This window comes from Schistocerca cancellata, chromosome 9 (assembly GCF_023864275.1).
Source record: "Schistocerca cancellata isolate TAMUIC-IGC-003103 chromosome 9, iqSchCanc2.1, whole genome shotgun sequence".
NCBI classification, from domain to species: domain Eukaryota; kingdom Metazoa; phylum Arthropoda; class Insecta; order Orthoptera; family Acrididae; genus Schistocerca; species Schistocerca cancellata.
In genome coordinates this window covers 479492803-479510383 of record NC_064634.1, presented here as the reverse complement: position 1 = coordinate 479510383, position 17581 = coordinate 479492803, and the positions used below count along the sequence as shown (strand labels likewise).

Sequence of the window (17581 nt, the reverse complement as noted above, 5' to 3'; positions counted from 1 at the left end):
ATGGAACAGTGTGTGATGTGCATAAAGGTCGATCGGGGGCGACCTCGTACAGCTACAAGTGATGATTCCACAACTGCGGTCTTGGAACTGTTTCAGCGTTCGCCTCAAAAATCTTCAAGGCAAGCGACACGTGAGAATAATATAAGTGCTAGTAGTGTGCTACGCATTCTGAAGAAAGGCAAGTTTCGTGTGTAAATTCCAAGGCTGGTGCGACAACTATGTGACGACGATTCAGATCGAAGGTTAGAATTTTGTGAACGGGTTTAGGAGATGGTGAGACGTGAACCGGGATTTATGGGTAGCATAATTTGGTCGGATGAAGCCCAATTCTAACTCAATGGAACTGTCAATAGGCACAATTGTGTGTACTGGGCTGAAGATAATCCTCACATTACAGTTGAAAAGGCTGTGAATTTGCCTGGTGTAAATGTGTGGTGTGATTTGTCTGCAAGGGGACTTATTGGGCCTTTCCGCTTTGAAGGTACTGTTACTGGAGAAACGTACCTAACAATGCTTGCTGACTCCATATTCCCTGCCATTCGTGCATTATACGGTAATAATGAGTTTATTTCCAACAAGGGACGTAAGAACATACCTGTATCACAATGTACCAGGCCAGTGGATAGGACGCAAGAGTACCAATCGAGTTTCCTGCACGCTCTCCAGACCTCACGACGCTGGATTTCTTCTTATGGGGCACAGTAAAAGATGAGGTGTACAAACGTAAACCACGTTACCTGGACACACTTTGGAATAAGATTCAGGCGCAGATATCTCATAGGGCACTTTGGTACGATGTACGGAATCAGTGGTGACTCGTAGTCAGAAATGTATTGATGCTGAAGGCCACCAGTTTGAACATTAATCACATTTGCAAAGTACATTTATTTTTCCAATTGGACTTTAAGCTATTTCCAGAAATTTAACACTGCAGAACGGGAAATAAATTTTCTATGGCGCTTCAAAGTGTGTATACATATTTTGACGCACCCTGTATTTGGAAATTGATTCAAGATAAGAGGCCAGGCTATCGTCAATATTCCAACTAGACAATGGATCCAGGGGCGGAGAATAGCATCTACGGACTTTATTTGATGATGTACTTTCATGTACGCGGCAGAATACCCTTCTCACCTGACATGTATGCACTCGAGTATTAATGCGCTGCGCTACAGTCTGGAACCGTGAGACCGCTACGGTCGCAGGTTCGAATTCTGCCTCGGGCATGGATGTATGTGATGTCCTTAGGTTAGTCAGGTTTAAGTAGCTCTAAGTTCTAGGGGACTGGCTCAGAGCCATTTGAACCATTTTTATCAATGCGCTGCACGGGAGAAACTTCCATCTGCGACTAGCACGGAGCAGAAGCGGGTATCGGTTCGGCCTATTCTTAACATCTTCCATACACGTATGGAGTCACTGCCATTACTGTCTCGCCGCATTCCGTCCATCACGTAACGTTACGCATACGTAGTCGTCCTAACGGGCCGCCTTGGGTTGCTGGGAGGTGAAGGTGAATTCGCCTGTGGGGGCTTCGCGCCCAGGGCGCGGCGTGGTCACCGCAGAGAAAGCGCCACGGATGGGCGAGCCGCAGCGACCGGATGTGGGGAAATCCCAAAGCTGGGAATTTGGGCGGCCATTGTGTTGTTCGCGTGGCCTTTGAGCAGGAGACAATGCTCCAAGAAATGGCGGAGAGTCAGACTAGCTGAAAGGTGTCTCTGAGAATCCATAATAATATACAAAAATTACCGTCTGAACAGGCCTTGAAGACCAAGCGAAACCGACCGGCCGCCGTGTCGTCCTCAGGCCCTAGGCGTCACCAGATGCGGATACGGAGGGGCGCGTGGCCTGGCCAGCACACCGCTCTCCCGGCCGTTGCAGTCGTCAGTTTTCGTGACCGGAGCCGCTACTTCTCAATCAAGGAGCTCCTCAACTGGCTTCACAAGGCCGAGTGCACGCCCCTTACCGACAGTACTTGGCAGAGCCGGACGGGGACCCATCCAACTGCTAGCCAAGCCCAACAGCGCTTAAATTCAGTGATCTGACGGGAACCGGCGTTACCACTGCGGCAAGGCCGTCGGCGTTATAATTTACAATCAAACATTGAAGTACATCTGAATACATCTGCAATGTCGCAAAAATGAGGTGCATCCAGTGACACAACAATATTTCAATATCTTTAAAACTGTAGAAGTTAATATTTCGCAGTGAATAAATATTTTCCGCTGAACTTTTAAACGCTTCATGCGATTTCAAAATACAATATCTGAGATGATAGCATTGCAAGAGAGCTATAATCCCTGAATGCCATTCATCAGTATCTACTTTATTATTTACTTATGACGTCTTTTATATCTTTTGTTACACAGATGTTTGTCAGAACATCACATTCTCCACATACACACAGCAAATGAACACAGCGTGAATACGTCACATTTTTTTTCATACTTGTCTATTAATTTAAAGAACAATTTACTATTACACTAGTAACTTTATTTAAATATTAATTAGCACTGATAATACAATGTCATAGTAATTTAAAAAGTGGTAAATGGCATGTGTTAGCTGACACCATTTTTCTAAAAAGAGTGTGAAAGGACGCTTCTGACAAGAAGGCGTAAATAATTGGTTAAACAAAATCTGATGACAATCTGTCGTCATTTATCGTGAGTGCACTTGCACAAGAATACTAGTTTATATTTATTATAAATAAGCTGAGTGTGATCAAATGTTTATAGCATTTCTTTATTTAAATATTGCTGCAATATATTAGTTTACTCTGGGCAGTGGTCAGGGTGAGCCAAACGATCGTCTGTCACAACGTAAGAACGATGTATTTTTGGTGGAGACAGCCTTAAGTCAGTGGCAAAGCAGACAGCAGCGGATCACTAAGGAGTCAAGAGGCCACCGGGGCTTTTCGAGTGAAGACCTCAACCGAGCGATGCTGGACACTTTGTGTCGAGCGCTAGAAGAAGACTATCCACTTCGTTCAAGTGATCTAAGTGACTTCTTGTCTTCTCTGTGATGCCAATGGCAACTTTAACCCCGTGTCCTAATCAACTGTCACAATGCAAATACATGTTTCGTAATGATACAATGAATTTTTCCTTGGTTTTATTGTTTTGGCGTTATGGAAAACCTGGAGGGAAAAGACGTACGTAACATGTCCAAGATAACGTTACTTCGTTCTCAGGTAACTTGTTCACATGGATGCTTACCATTGATAGTTAAACTTTGACGATCATTATCCGGAGTAACACGTAACACCATGTATTACATATATATTCATGAGCCTATATTAAAACTAAGATGGCGCATCATAATAAAACTCTGTCCAACTTTATTAAGCAGCGATCTGTAAGAGCGCTTTTTCGCAAGGAATGACGTGAGCCTTAAACAGTATTCGGCAAAAATTTAGTTATTTGCAGTAATATAAGATATGGAGAACACGCCTAAAGATATCTGCAAAGTACGTGCATGCCTTATTAAATATTCGTATTAGCTGCTTATAGAAGATGTTATCCGAGAAGGGCTGCCGATATATCAAACTACTCGATGCTCCAACTGTACCGTATTACCATAACAAGCCCTAAGATTACACTCACTGACATACTAAACAAGTGCCTCAGTTTCATGCATTGACTGTGGCATAATTTACGTCCGTCGTCAAGATATCGATCACAAACTAACATGTGCCAGTTGCAATGTGGAACAATTTGATGAAAGACGGAGGCCATCGAGTAAAACAGATGCGAGTCTTTACTATTCCTTGTCTAAATAAATGATTTGGAAGACAACGGCCCTCTCAGGTTGTTTGCAGATGACGCTGTCGTTTATCGACTAGTAAAGTCATCAGAATATCAAAACAAATTGCAAAACGATTTAGAAAAGATATATGTATGGTGCAAAAATTGGCAGTTGACCCTAAATAACGAAAAGTGTGAGGTCATCCACATGAGTGCTAAAAGGAATCCATTAAACTTCGGTTACACGATACATCAGTCATATCTAAAAGCCGTAAATTTGACTAAATATCTAGGAATTATAATTACGAACAAATTAAATTGGAAGGAATATATAGAAAATGTTGTGGGGAAGGCTAATCATAGACTGAGTTTTATTGGCTGGACACTAAAAGTTCAAAACAGGGGAACGCGTTTTGTTATACGCGAAATAGGGGATAGAGTGTCACTCAAATGGTACAGGATTTGGGGTGGATATCATTAAAACAAAGGCGTTTTTCGTTGTAGCGCAATCTTCTCACGAAATTTCAATCACCTATTTTCTCCTCCGGATACGAAAATATTTTGTTGATAACCGTCCTACATAGAAAAAAAAAATGATTGCCATGATAAAATACGGGAAATCAATTATCTAGGAGAAAAAGCAAAAGGCAAGAAGGAAATTTCACAAATTGATGGTTATGCCAGTATTCCTGTACGTCGAAGTAACGCAAATGAGAAATTTAAAACATCTCATTAAGTAGCTAACAAGCAGCGATTAGTTTCCTGATCCGGGAAAGGATGCAGGAGACCGGATGGACTTATAAATGACGATGAAGTGACGGAAAGGAATATTTCAGAAGACATAATCCCGGAAAATAAAAAAGATGGTTCTCAGACCTGAACAGAATGCAAGATGGATGAATGCCGAAAGAAGTTTTACAGTACAGATTAGAGACCGAACGGCGAAAGACACACCGGAAGATCAAGGAAATGATGGAAGTTTTCTCTGTGACCGAGATAGACATATCGTGCAGTCCTTGTAATAAGAAGAAAAGCTTAACATCGAATTATGTTAAGAGTCTGTCAGACATCGCGTGGTCTTCTTTCTCTCCAGGCGCTCCACTGCATACGCCATTAACAATAATACCACGGAAAAATAACTGCATAATAAAAATGTGACACAGTTGCGTGACTACGAATTCCGATGTTTCAGAAACAAAATTTTAAGCGAGATACCAACAAACTGTAATGGGCCCAATTACCGCAATACGTATTTATTAATTGTAACTAACAGTCATGGTCGAATACCAGGCAAATAACTATAAAACTATAAATTACTGCCACTGAGTTCTGTATTTCCCTTTCGCACACCATGAGTTTGACTAAGCGCCCCTTAGTTTTTTTTATTTCCTTTCCTTTTTTTTCCTTTAGTTTCTAAGTCCAAATGTTATCTAGTAATACAAATACTCCCTTCTATAGCTGAAAGGTCAGCATGTGCGAATGCAACACGAGAGTCACGGGTTCGATGCCCGGAAACACCAAGGACTTTTACTTGTGGGAAGGCTAGACTGGGGTCCACTCGGCATCGTGAGGACAACAGGAAAGCAACGTGAAGAAGAAGTAGCGGTTCTGGTCTTGGAAGATAATATATGAAAATTGTGCCGCATCTACTTCCCACAAACATACCTCCACCATACAGTCATTTTCACAGTGCACTGGGCAACCAAACAAACACGGAACGGACGTTGTTGGTGGACGCGCACCGTTCAAAGGCGCACGGTATTGGGCGATAAAGCAATAGATTCGACGCCACGCTTGGTGTCTCAACTCGGCACTTACGAGAACAGAAACTGTTACTATTAACAGACTAACAGCAGGTTACATGAGTACCAATAAAACGACACATTTGTTAATAGTAATATCCTCTCAAAGCCGTGATTCCTGAGTCACTGAAGAGGTGATTGCACATATACTAACAGAACGTGATAAATACTATCACCCAAGAATAATGGCACTATATGGAATTTTAAAGCCGGCCGAAGTGGCCGTGCGGTTCTTGGCGCTTCAGTCTGGAACCGCGAGACCGCTACGGTCGCAGGTTCGAATCCTGCCTCGGGCATGGCTGTGTGTGATGTCCTTAGGTTAGCTAGGTTTAAGTGGTTCTAAGTTCTAGGGGACTAATGACCTCAGAAGTTAAGTTCCATAGTGCTCAGAGCCATTTTGTTTTTTGGAATTTTAAAAATTAATCCTAATTTTTCTCTTAGTTCCATGAATAGATCTGTTGCCAAATGTATTTCCCATTTAATCCGTCTTTGTAAAACGAAACTTTAAAATCTGAGGAGCGTTTCTTACGTCTCATTAAGTATACTTATAAATACAAGGTGTGCAAATGGTTCAAATGGCTCTGAGCGCTAACATCTGAGGTCATCAGTCCCCTAGAACTTAGAACCACTTAAACCTAACTAACCTAAGGACATCACACACATCCATGCCCCAGGCAGGATTCGAACCTGCGACCGTAGCGGTCACGCGGTTCCAGACTGAAGCGCTTACAACCGCACGGCCACACCGGCCGGCAGTACAAGGTGTAAAAACAACTACGTATACAAAATTTTGGATTGCTTAGAGAAGATAAATAGAAACACTTTGTTATGTGATACATATGTCACTCACGTGCCGTTTCCTTGAAGGGTTTGACGCTGTACTTCTCTTAGGCCAACTTAAACAATTGTTTTCATTGCAACTTCCTGGCAGATTAAAACTGTGAGCCCGACCGAGACTCTAACTCGGGACCGATTTCGAGTCTCGGTCGGGCACACAGTTTTAATCTACCAGGAAGTTTCATATCAGCGCACACTCCGCTGCAGAGTGAAAATCTCATTCTGGAATTGTTTTCATTGTTTCGTATGCAAAACGTTAACACAGGACTATGATTTGCAACACAGTTACACAGTACTGCTACGAAGGGTAAGTTTTCATTACTGCTTGCAGTTTTCATTACTGGCAGTGGTTGCTCGTCTGGCCGAAGCTGAAGCCAGTCTTCGAGAAACATGTGCTTATTTTGAGCGTGTTGGACAATCATTAGCACGCAGATGCCAGTTGTTGCGTTAATGTAGATGTACGACATTTTCAGCAGCATCTCTAAAATGATATTGATCAGACGGCGGTAAATAAGTCTCCGAACATCAATAACGTCAGGACCTTCGCGGACCCATAGCACGGAAGTGGTGCACCTGTGACTTTCTGTCACATAAAACACGTGCTGTTTTTTATCTCCTCTAGACACACCAAAGTTTTGTATAAGTAGGGTTTTTTCTACATTTTGTCCATTATAATATACATACTATGTATAAAAATATGTGGCTCTTCCTGTAATGGTACACTCAGACTAATGTATACTGTCGACTAATTAGGTCGCACATTTGTCCGCTTATCTTTACACATTGTATAATGCACTGTTTTATATTTCGTAATGAAGTCACGCAATATCCTGTTTGTATCATTACGTGATAAAATTTATAACTGTGTACTTGGTGAAACGGTATTTGCTTGAGAAAAAATATAAAAGTTTCAATTATTTTAAACTTGAGCGAATGACAGCTTCACTCCCCTTTCTTCCTTTCTTTTGTTCCCAAAACCTCTTCATTAATTCACTGTGTTTTTTCCCTCGCAATTCCAATTTTTGCCTGTTGTTTCTTTTCGTGAGACGTGTTCAATTTTCTTATATATGACTGTATCTCGGAATTGTTGTCTATCCTTATTTTCTTCAAAAAATGGTTCAAATGGCTCTGAGCCCTATGGGCTGTTTCTATCATTCAACTGGTCTTTATTTTTGCTGGATTAACGATGTTAAACATTTTCTTAGTGAGTCTGCTTTAGTCCATCCGCAGGGCAGCAGGCATCTTCTCCTGAGATGTTGTGTGGGATTTCGTAAAGCTCCTTTGTAGGTCGTCTGATACAAGTTCCCGTCTCTGAGAACAGCGTCTTGGATGTTTCTAGGAATTTTCTGTTCTCATTTCTCGATCTCACGAATTGTTTACATTCCTGTAATTGCTGCGGTTTCTGCCGCCACAAGGCTTCTGGTACAAAGCCATGTTATGGAGTCGTAGTTTTAGGTTACGAGGCATTGCTTCTTTGTTGTAGTCATAGCTTTTGCTATCTGAATATACTTTCTGTTTTGGGGATTGTATTCAGTCCCGTGAGCTGGATGATTTCTCAAAAATACTAAAGTGAGTGACCTGAGCGATTTTTCCGTAATTTTTTTTCAGTGTGAGTTTTCCTGCTGATTTTGTGTCCATATAACGATGAGAAAATGCAGAATGATGTTTTACTGCCCCTTGGTGCGGATAAATGAAAACAGCATGTGAAATTTCCCTGCTACAAGTGGCTCCAAGAAATCTGAAGTGGTCTGATAGAGATGAAGATTGAAATTGTGAACTAGGTACATTTCTAAAAAAAAAAAAAAAAAGGTCTTATATTGACATCTCCAGAAAAGGGCGAAGCAGAAAGTTGAAGCAAAGTGAACAGGAGGTGAGAAACAGCTGCACTCTGATCGAATGAAAAATTATTCGAGAAACTGGAAGTTAAATCACAAGTAGCTATTTACGTGGTCCTTAGTAGGCACATATTGAGTGAAGAAGAAGGAAGAGACCAATATTAACGACCGCTTGGTAGCGTCCGTACCACACTGCTGTCCACTGTCGAATTGGGTTCAGGGTGGAGCATTGTCAGTCTGTTTACTCTCGTTTTTAATCGACGAGCTGACCGTTTCATTTGCGACGTAATTACGGTGTTGACGGATCTGAGTAGGATGTCGAGTGCCTATAACGGTCATTGATGGGACTCTGAATAGCCCCTGTCCTTGTGAAATTCGTATCTAGGGGAAGAACCGAAATTTAGTGATACCTGCAGGGCAGTACACTTGGAAACAGGAAGAAAACACGGCGTCATTCAGTTACGAGCAGCCGCTGCCGGCCGATGGGTCACCGCTCGCCTCAGTACTTCCCCGCCGCTGTTTACGTAACGGCATGACGTAACGCGACCTGGCGGATAGCGGGCACGTGTCGCCTGCTCCCAAATAGGCCCCTCCTCCAATGCCAACTCCGCACTACTACTCACTTAGCGGACATTCGGAATTACAATTACATAGTCGTTGTAAGTTAGAAGACAGTTGGCGGTTTACGTACGTATGATATGGAACCAGTCACTTCTCGAGTTTCATACGACTTATTAGTTAGTTTTCGAGCCATCACCAGATGGAGGCGTTTCATCGACATTATTTTCTTGGTATTCTACAGACAGACGCTAGGGGTCGTATAGCTGGCCAAACTATTTTACCTGCAACGCTTTTGTTCATCACTATTTCACACTGCCATGTTTCCACAAACAAATGTTCAGTTCATGTACACACCTACTGCTTTCCATGGACATCTATGCCTTCCTCTTATGCTAGTAAATAAATGAGTTATGTAACAAATATTTCATTCTATTGGTGTATCTTTTAACTTTTTTATTCCGAACACGTGTATACTGCCAACATACGGACAAACCTACAAACCACTTGTCCCTTATATATCCTTGTAAATATTTTATTCTACAGGGTGTTACAAAAAGGTACGGCCAAACTTTAAGGAAACATTCCTCACACACAAAGAAAGAAAATATGTTATGTGGACATGTGTCCGGAAACGCTTACTTTCCATGTTAGAGCTCATTTTATTACTTCTCTTCAAATCACAATAATGATGGAATGGAAACACGCAGCAACAGAACGTACCAGCGTGACTTCAAACATTGTTACAGGAAATGTTCAAAATGTCCCCCGTTAGCGAGGATACATGCATCCACCCTCCGTCGCATGGAATCCCTGATGCGCTGATGCAGCCCTGGAGAATGGCGTATTGTGTCACAGTCGTCCACAATACGAGCACGAAGAGTCAGAGACATTTGGTACCGGGGTTGCGTAGACAAGAGCTTTCAAATGCCGCCATAAATGAAAGTCAAGAGGGTTGAGGTCAGGAGAGCGTGGAGGCCGTGGAATTGGTCCGCCTCTACCAATCCATCGGTCACCGAATCTGTTGTTGAGAAGCGTAAGGAACACTTCGACTGAAATGTGCAGGAGCTCCATCGTGCATGAGCCACATGTTGTGTCGTACTTGTAAAGGCACATGTTCTAGCAGCACAGGTAAAGTATCCCGTATGAAACCATGATAACGTGCTCCATTGAGTGTAGGTGGAAGTACATACTGACGAAACTAAAATGAGCTCTAACATGGAAACTAAGCGTTTCCGAACACATGTCCACATAACATCTTTTCTTTATTTGTGTGTGAGGAATGTTTCCTGAAAGTTTGGCCGTACCTTTTTGTAGCACCCTGTATATTTTAAAGCATCTCATGTCCAACATCGCCATGTGCAAAATGTGTCCGCGTTCTCATACTCTTACGTTACATGTTAGTTTACTGTAAACACGCGGAAGCAAGTGTCTGCGTACGCTGGCTAAATTGTACGTTATCCAAGCGAATGTCAGGGACATCAAAATGCAATGCTTTGTAACTACCCTATACCATAACGACCTTATCGTTTGCTACACATTGCGTTAACCTGCTCTCTACAGCGTACGGGTCAAAATGACACGAGAGCTACAACACATCTGCGTCAGTGGCAGGCCGCGGTAGTCGCTTTGCGGGGTTTTCCATCCGCTCTGTCTCCAGGTGTGGATGCGACGTGACCCCTGTCAGGGGAGAGTGATCTTTTATTATTTGCTGATAGTGAAAGAAAACTCCAGCCAGGTGTATACGACCCCACATTGTATGATGTGTTCTACCAGTTTTAGTTCATAGGTAATTTCATTTTCATAAAATTAAACGAGTGGACCCTTCCTTTGTGAGGAAAATTTTCTACACTTTTTAAGCCCATCTGAATTGTTCCAGCCATTGCCAACAACTAACGTTTCCTTCTAACAGATGTAGTAATTCGACGACAATTCGAAAGCCTGACCAATTCCGATTTTGATGGAGAGGCATACTTTTCCGAAGAAGTATCTGACAGTGAAGACGAAAATAACGTGACCTACAACGATCACAATTAACTATGCATATGAAGTTTTTCCTGAAGATGACGCGATGTCGGAGGATAATTTTACTCCATAAAAATCTTCAGCCTTAGCATCAGAAGCTAAAGAGCGAAGCGGAAAATTCGTACTGGGCAAAGATGAAGAAATTTTCTAATACACTGATGCCGATCTTTTAACGACCAGAAACGCCAGAGTATCTTCAAGGAACGAGCGGTTCTACGCGCTTCAGTCTGGAACCGCGCGACCGCTACGGTCGCAGGTTCGAATCCTGCCTCGGGCATGTATGTGTGTGATGTCCTTACGTTAGTTAGGTTTAAGTAGTTCTAAGTTCTAGGGGGCTGATGACCTCAGCAGTTAAGTCCCATAGGGCTCAGGGCCATTTGAACCTTCAAGGAACATCGTTACCTACTTCCCTTGTCCCAAAGGGGACACTCGGAACCTGCCTGATGAGATGAAATTGTTTTCCTTGTTCATCAACTGAGCCATGGTTGACATTCACTAATAAAAAATTAGATCGTACAAATGCTCAATACATTTCTGACCAGCGGTAAACTAGACCGAAAGAGGATACTAAATTGAAACAGTTGCTAGGCCTTCTATTTTTAGCGGTGCTGTGAGGATTTCAAACCTGAACGTGTCGGACATTTTGTCTCGTATATTTCGACCACCCATTTTTCGAGGAGTAATAACGAAAAACAGATTAGTCTTCCTGTTTCGCTGCCTAAGATTCGGCTCAAAAGCAATCCGAGGAGAAATTAGAAATAGATCTACAGCTTTTCTGGAATTTTGGGAATTAATCACTGAAAACTGTTCTGCATAGTATACCGCCTCAGAGTACGTGATAGGTATGTCATAGTTTTCTGTTTAACGGTAAATGCGCGTTCAAGATGTAGCAAAAACTTTGGGTCAACATGTGACGCAATATATCCCTTAAATAGGGAAAGGTCTACTATTGCAACTGACAGAAACTCCCCGTCTATCAAATCGCAATGCCACAGGCAACAACTGACTTTCATCTTCAGAACTTTGTACGGAGCCCTGTAAACACACACGGCTGGCTCACTGTGAAAACGAAGCGTGAAACCACTGCAACTTTCACTGCAACCATAGGTGTACCATTAGGACGTTCACGTTTTCTTTATCAAACTGGAAAGACATAAGTTTCGTACCACCATCAAAACAAATTGTGTCACAGCTACTTAGCAAAAGGAGGTTCCAGACGATGGATGATGTACTATTCCTACCGGATACTTACTGCATGCTGCTTCGCTTTACATCAGGTCAACGACAACGCAGTGACAAAGTGAACCGATCCGACTTTTTGAAATCATTAGCGTTCATGAAGCCGAGGGTGACCAATGAAAGGCTGCCCAGAAACCTACGGACTTTTCTGGGGGTTACAGACCGCTGCGGTCGCAGGTTCGAATCCTGCCTCGGGCATGGGTGTGTGTGTGTGTGTGTGTGTGTGTGTGTGTGTGTGTGTGTGATGTCCTTAGGTTAGTTAGGTTTAAGTGGTGCTAAGTTCTAGGGGACTGATGACCACAGCAGTTAAGTCCCATAGTGCTCAGAGCCATTTGAACCAGAAACATGTGCTATCTGCAAATTCCTGCCTTGTCACTTTGTAGGCAGCAGCAGAGAACGTAACAGCTGTGCTTTCGATGTGAACGAGAATAAATCTTACAAGGCTAGAGGAAAGTATTAGCTTCGCAGTCTAGTAGCACTTAGTCGTTTAATTCGTTTGACTTGATTGTTTTAACTTACGTTTGTTTTTTCCTCTTTTTATTTTGCGTTATCTCTTTATGTAAAATGGATTTAATTTGATATGTTTTTCTCTGCGATCCTACGTTTCATCTTTGAAGGTAACTCATTTTTCTGAATTTTATAAAAATATAAGTATTGTTTTAGAATAAGTTTCAAAGTAGTTTTGAAAAAAAAAAAACATGTCAAAAAGGTAGAAACTTTTTTTCGGAAACATTTTAGGGATTTGATTTTTTTTCGGACGGTGTTTAATTGTACATTTCTTGAGCATTTATTTTCTGACAACTGAACTTTATTTCTCCTGAACGGTTAATAACATAAATATTAAAAAAAACATACTTCATTGTTTCCTGAAATACTTGAATGACACACTGCACCTAAAAATGAGTTAGATCAAAAAGATCTGACATGGTAGAATGTGGCCTGGCGTTTCGAGTTGTTGGCCTGATGTTAACTTACACCCAAATTTCCGTTATTTCCGGCAACAACATGACCACCGTGTCTAGCTACACATGTCTGAGAAAACAAGTGTTCCTGTAACGCCTCCATATGATGATGAGACTGCGACGACTCGAAAACTAGTCAATGGTGCAATACATCTTATCAGATTCAAGAAGCGACGGGTTGCACGCTGTGCCGATGATTCGACAGCGTTTATGCCCGCAAGCGGCGTGTCATTCGGCGGCGTCACCGTCCCGCCTTTCACCTGCGTCAGTTTTCACTGCAACTGTGCACAAGTCTTGCACACTGGTGCGACTTGTGTCGCTCGAGTCTTAAACCGGCCCTGGTTGCATATCATGCCTACATAAATCCGCCAACTGAAATCACAATCGCCGTTCGTCACCGTTAATAACTTGAAACGACAGTGTAAATACCACCATTTTCTTCCATTTATTTGTATCACAAACGATCGTTGATGATGATGATGATCATTATTATTTCTTTCTATTCTCAGACGTTATGCCTGGTCAAAAATGGACAGTGACGCGGACCTTGATCAAGCGTGACTTCCTTTTAACTGTACGGTACATGTTATATTGCATTTAGGAACTTTCGGGTCATTGAACATGTATCAATAATTACAGATTTTTGTAGTTATTATTATTATTATTATTTAAACAATTATCACTCATTTGGGACAGAACGTCGCTGTATCGGTTTACATGCTCAGTATTATGGAGACGGTTGATGCGTTGTTGATATCTGGCACAGGTACATCGCCCGTACGAGCATCTGCCTTAACCTTCGAGTCATTTCTCTGCATTAACAGAGGTCACTTAAAAATTACCGAAAGCTAACACACAACGACACCAAGGCTCTTCTAGGACACTCCATCCGTTGGAATCGTGGCTTCAAGCTGTGACACCATATACTAAAGAACTACTAAATTACGTCATGCTCAAGTTGTGCTGCGTGGACAACGAGAACGTTGTAAGCGATAAACTTTCCTTCTTTCATTATTTTGTGCGGGGTGTCAGCGAGTAAAAGCTTGGAAAATGTCTGAAATTACGTGTACATTTTGTGGGAAGTCTCTAAACGCTCACATTCCCCATTACCGAAGGAGTATAGCCAGAGTAATTTCCGCGCCGCGAGTTACACTGCCGCAAGACATGTACACAGTTTCGAACTTGTATACTTTTCTTACTGTGTTAAATCTTTAACATAATATTATAGCCCACAATTTGTAAATTACGACAACATTTTAAATTTTTGCTTTCGGTCAATAATTATATGAAACACCAAAATAACATTTTTGTTTGCCCCTGCAAGCCCTCAAGTAAGCAGCCTGCAACTGAGACTGTATTATCGCGTTACACGTTTAATGATACACACGTCTGTCGACGAACGAGATCATGCCAGATGGAGCGCAACTAGGGATTTAATAAGCACTAGGAAGGAAACTGGCCGTGTAGTTTGCAGTGGAACCATGCTGGCGATGGGAAAAGTTACACCTGCATGGCCACACGTGGATTTGAACCCAGTTCCTCCAGTGTGTTGACCATAGCGCGTCCTCACAACCACCACCAGACTTCACGTCAGCACGGTGACGCTTAAGTAAGGACAGGTCGCAAACAGCAAGATTAGTCAACAGGTTTTTGTGTTTCCTTAATAGAAATCTCGTTTTGTGTATTTCTTTCAGTTCTTAGAGGGACTTGGCAACTTTTTAGCTCAACAGATTAATAGATAATCGTTGTTGTTGTTGTGGTCTTCAGTCCTGAGACTGGTTTGATGCAGCTCTCCATGCTACTCTATCCTGCGCAAGCTTCTTCATCTCCCAGTACCTACTGCAACCTACATCCTTCTGAATCTGCTTAGTGCATTCATCTCTTGGTCTCCCCCTACGATTTTTACCCTCCACGCTGCCCTCCAATACTAAATTGGTGATCCCTTGATGCCTCAGAACATGTCCTACCAACCGATCCCTTCTTCTGCTCAAGTTGTGCCACAAACTTCTCTTCTCCCCAATCCTATTCAATACTTCCTCTTTAGTTATGTGGTCGACCCATCTAATCTTCAGCATTCTTCTGTAGCACCACATTTCGAAAGCTTCTATTCTCTTCTTGTCCAAACTATTTACCGTCCATGTTTCACTTCCATACATGGCTACACTCCATACAAATACTTTCAGAAATGACTTCCTGACACATAAATCTATACTCGATGTTAACAAATTTCTCTTCTTCAGAAACACTTTCCTTGCCATTGCCAGTCTACATTTTATATCCTCTTTACTTCGACCATCATCAGTTATTTTGCTCCCCAAATAGCAAAACTCCTTTACTACTTTAAGTGTCTCATTTCCTGATCTAATACCCTCAACATCACCTGACTTAATTCGACTACATTCCATTATCCTCGTATTGCTTTTGTTGATGTTCATCTTATATCCTCCTTTCAAGACACCATCCATTCCATTCAACTGCTCTTCCAAGTCCTTTGCTGTCTCTGACAGAATTACAATGTCATCGGCGAACCTCAAAGTTTTTATTTCTTCTCCATGGATTTTAATACCTACTCCGAATTTTTCTTTTGTTTCCTTTACTGCTTGCTCAATATACAGATTGAATAACATCGGGGAGAGGCTACAACCCTGTCTCACTCCCTTCCCAACCACTGCTTCCCTTTCATGTCCCTCGACTCTTATAACTGCCATCTGGTTTCTGTACAAATTGTAAATAGCCTTTCGCTCCTTGTATTTTACCCCTGCCACCTTCAGAATTTGAAAGAGAGTATTCTAGTCAACATTGTCAAAAGCTTTCTCTAAGTCTTCAAAGGCTAGGAACGTAGGTTTGTCTTTCCTTAATCTAGCTTCTAAGATAAGTCGTAGGGTCAGTATTGCCTCACGTGTTCCAATATTTCTACGGAATCCAAACTGATCTTCCCCGAGGTCGGCTTCTACTAGTTTTTCCATTCGTCTGCAAAGAATTCTTGTTAGTATTTTGCAGCTGTGACTTATTAAACTGATTGTTCGGTAATTTTCACATCTGTCAACACCTGCTTTCCTTGGGATTGGAATTATTATATTCTTCTTGAAGTCTGAGGGTATTTCGCCTGTTTCATACATCTTGCTCACCAGATGGTAGAGTTTTGTCAGGATTGGCTCTCCCAAGGCCGTCAGTAGTTCCAATGGAATGTTGTCTACTCCGGGGGCCTTGTTTCGACTCAGGTCTTTCAGTGCTCTGTCAAACTCTTCACGCAGTATCGTATCTCCCATTTCATCTTCATCTACATCCTCTTCCATTTCCATAATATTGTCCTCAAGTACATCGCTCTTGCATAAACCCTCTATATACTCCTTCCACCTTTCTGCTTTCCCGTCTTTGCTTAGAACTGTGTTTCCATCTGAGCTCTTGATGTTCATACAAGTGGTTCTCTTATCTCGAAAGGTCTCTTTAATTTTCCTGTAGGCAGTATCTATCTTACCCCTAGTGAGATAAGCCTCTACATCCTTACATTTGTCCTCTAGCCATCCCTGCTTAGCCATTTTGCACTTCCTGTCGATCTCATTTTTGAGACGTTTGTATTCCTTTTTGCCTGCTTCATTTACTGCATTTTTATATTTTCTCCTTTCATGAATTAAATTCAATATTTCTTCTGTTACCCAAGGATTTCTACTAGCCCTCGTCTTTTTACCTACTTGATCCTCTGCTGCCTTCACTACTTCATCCCTCAAAGCTACCCATTCTTCTTCTACTGTATTTCTTTCCCCCATTTGTGACAATTGTTCCCTTATGCTCTCCCTGAAACTCTGTACAACCTCTGGTTCTTTAAGTTTATCCAGGTCCCATCTCCTTAAATTCCCACCTTTTTACAGTTTCTTCAGTTTTAATCTACAGGTCATAACCAATAGATTGTGGTCAGAGTCTACATCTGCCCCTGGAAATGTCTTACAATTTAAAACCTGGTTCCTAAATCTCTGTCTTACCATTATATGCGGACTTAATTTAAAGCTATTTGCTCACAAAATATGGCTCTGAGCACTATGGGGCTTAACTGCTGTGGTCATCAGTCCCCTAGAACTTAGAACTACTTAAACCTAACTAACCTAAGGACATCACACACATCCATGCCCGAGGCAGGATTCGAACCTGCGACCGTAGCGGTCACGCGGCTCCAGACTGTAGCACCTAGAACCGCACGGCCACTCCGGCCGGCTATTTGCTCACAGCCTTGTAATATATTGCACTAGCCAAAATTCAGCTCCACTGTGAATGCTGTTCTCAAACACAGAATGAGTTGGTTGACTTGGTAAGCAGCTAGAAATCGGCACGACTACTGTCATACCATTGGCGGATGCTGCGAATCAGTGTGTTGGAAGAGCTCCCGAGAGTCGCGTACCTGGGGTACGTCTCCCAAAGGACGTCAAGTACTATCCTCTCCTGTCGATCCTGTCGCCTCCGCACAAAGTACAGGACATGTCATTATCCGTCCACTTGACTGAGTGGCGTGTCAGTGGTAGATATAAGCCTCCTGTTAGGGCGGACGGGGAGGACTCAGAATGCTGTACCGATCCCCCTAACCAACA

At 42.2% G+C, this 17581-nt stretch overlaps 1 protein-coding gene and 1 pseudogene across 1 annotated transcript in view; both read right to left on the bottom strand.

The window, feature by feature from the left end:
- LOC126101509 (B-cell lymphoma 3 protein-like) overlaps positions 1-17581 on the bottom strand; it is a 340980-nt gene that overhangs the window by 252422 nt on the left and 70977 nt on the right. The window lies entirely within an intron of this gene.
- On the bottom strand, positions 1961-2079 carry LOC126102507 (5S ribosomal RNA; annotated as a pseudogene).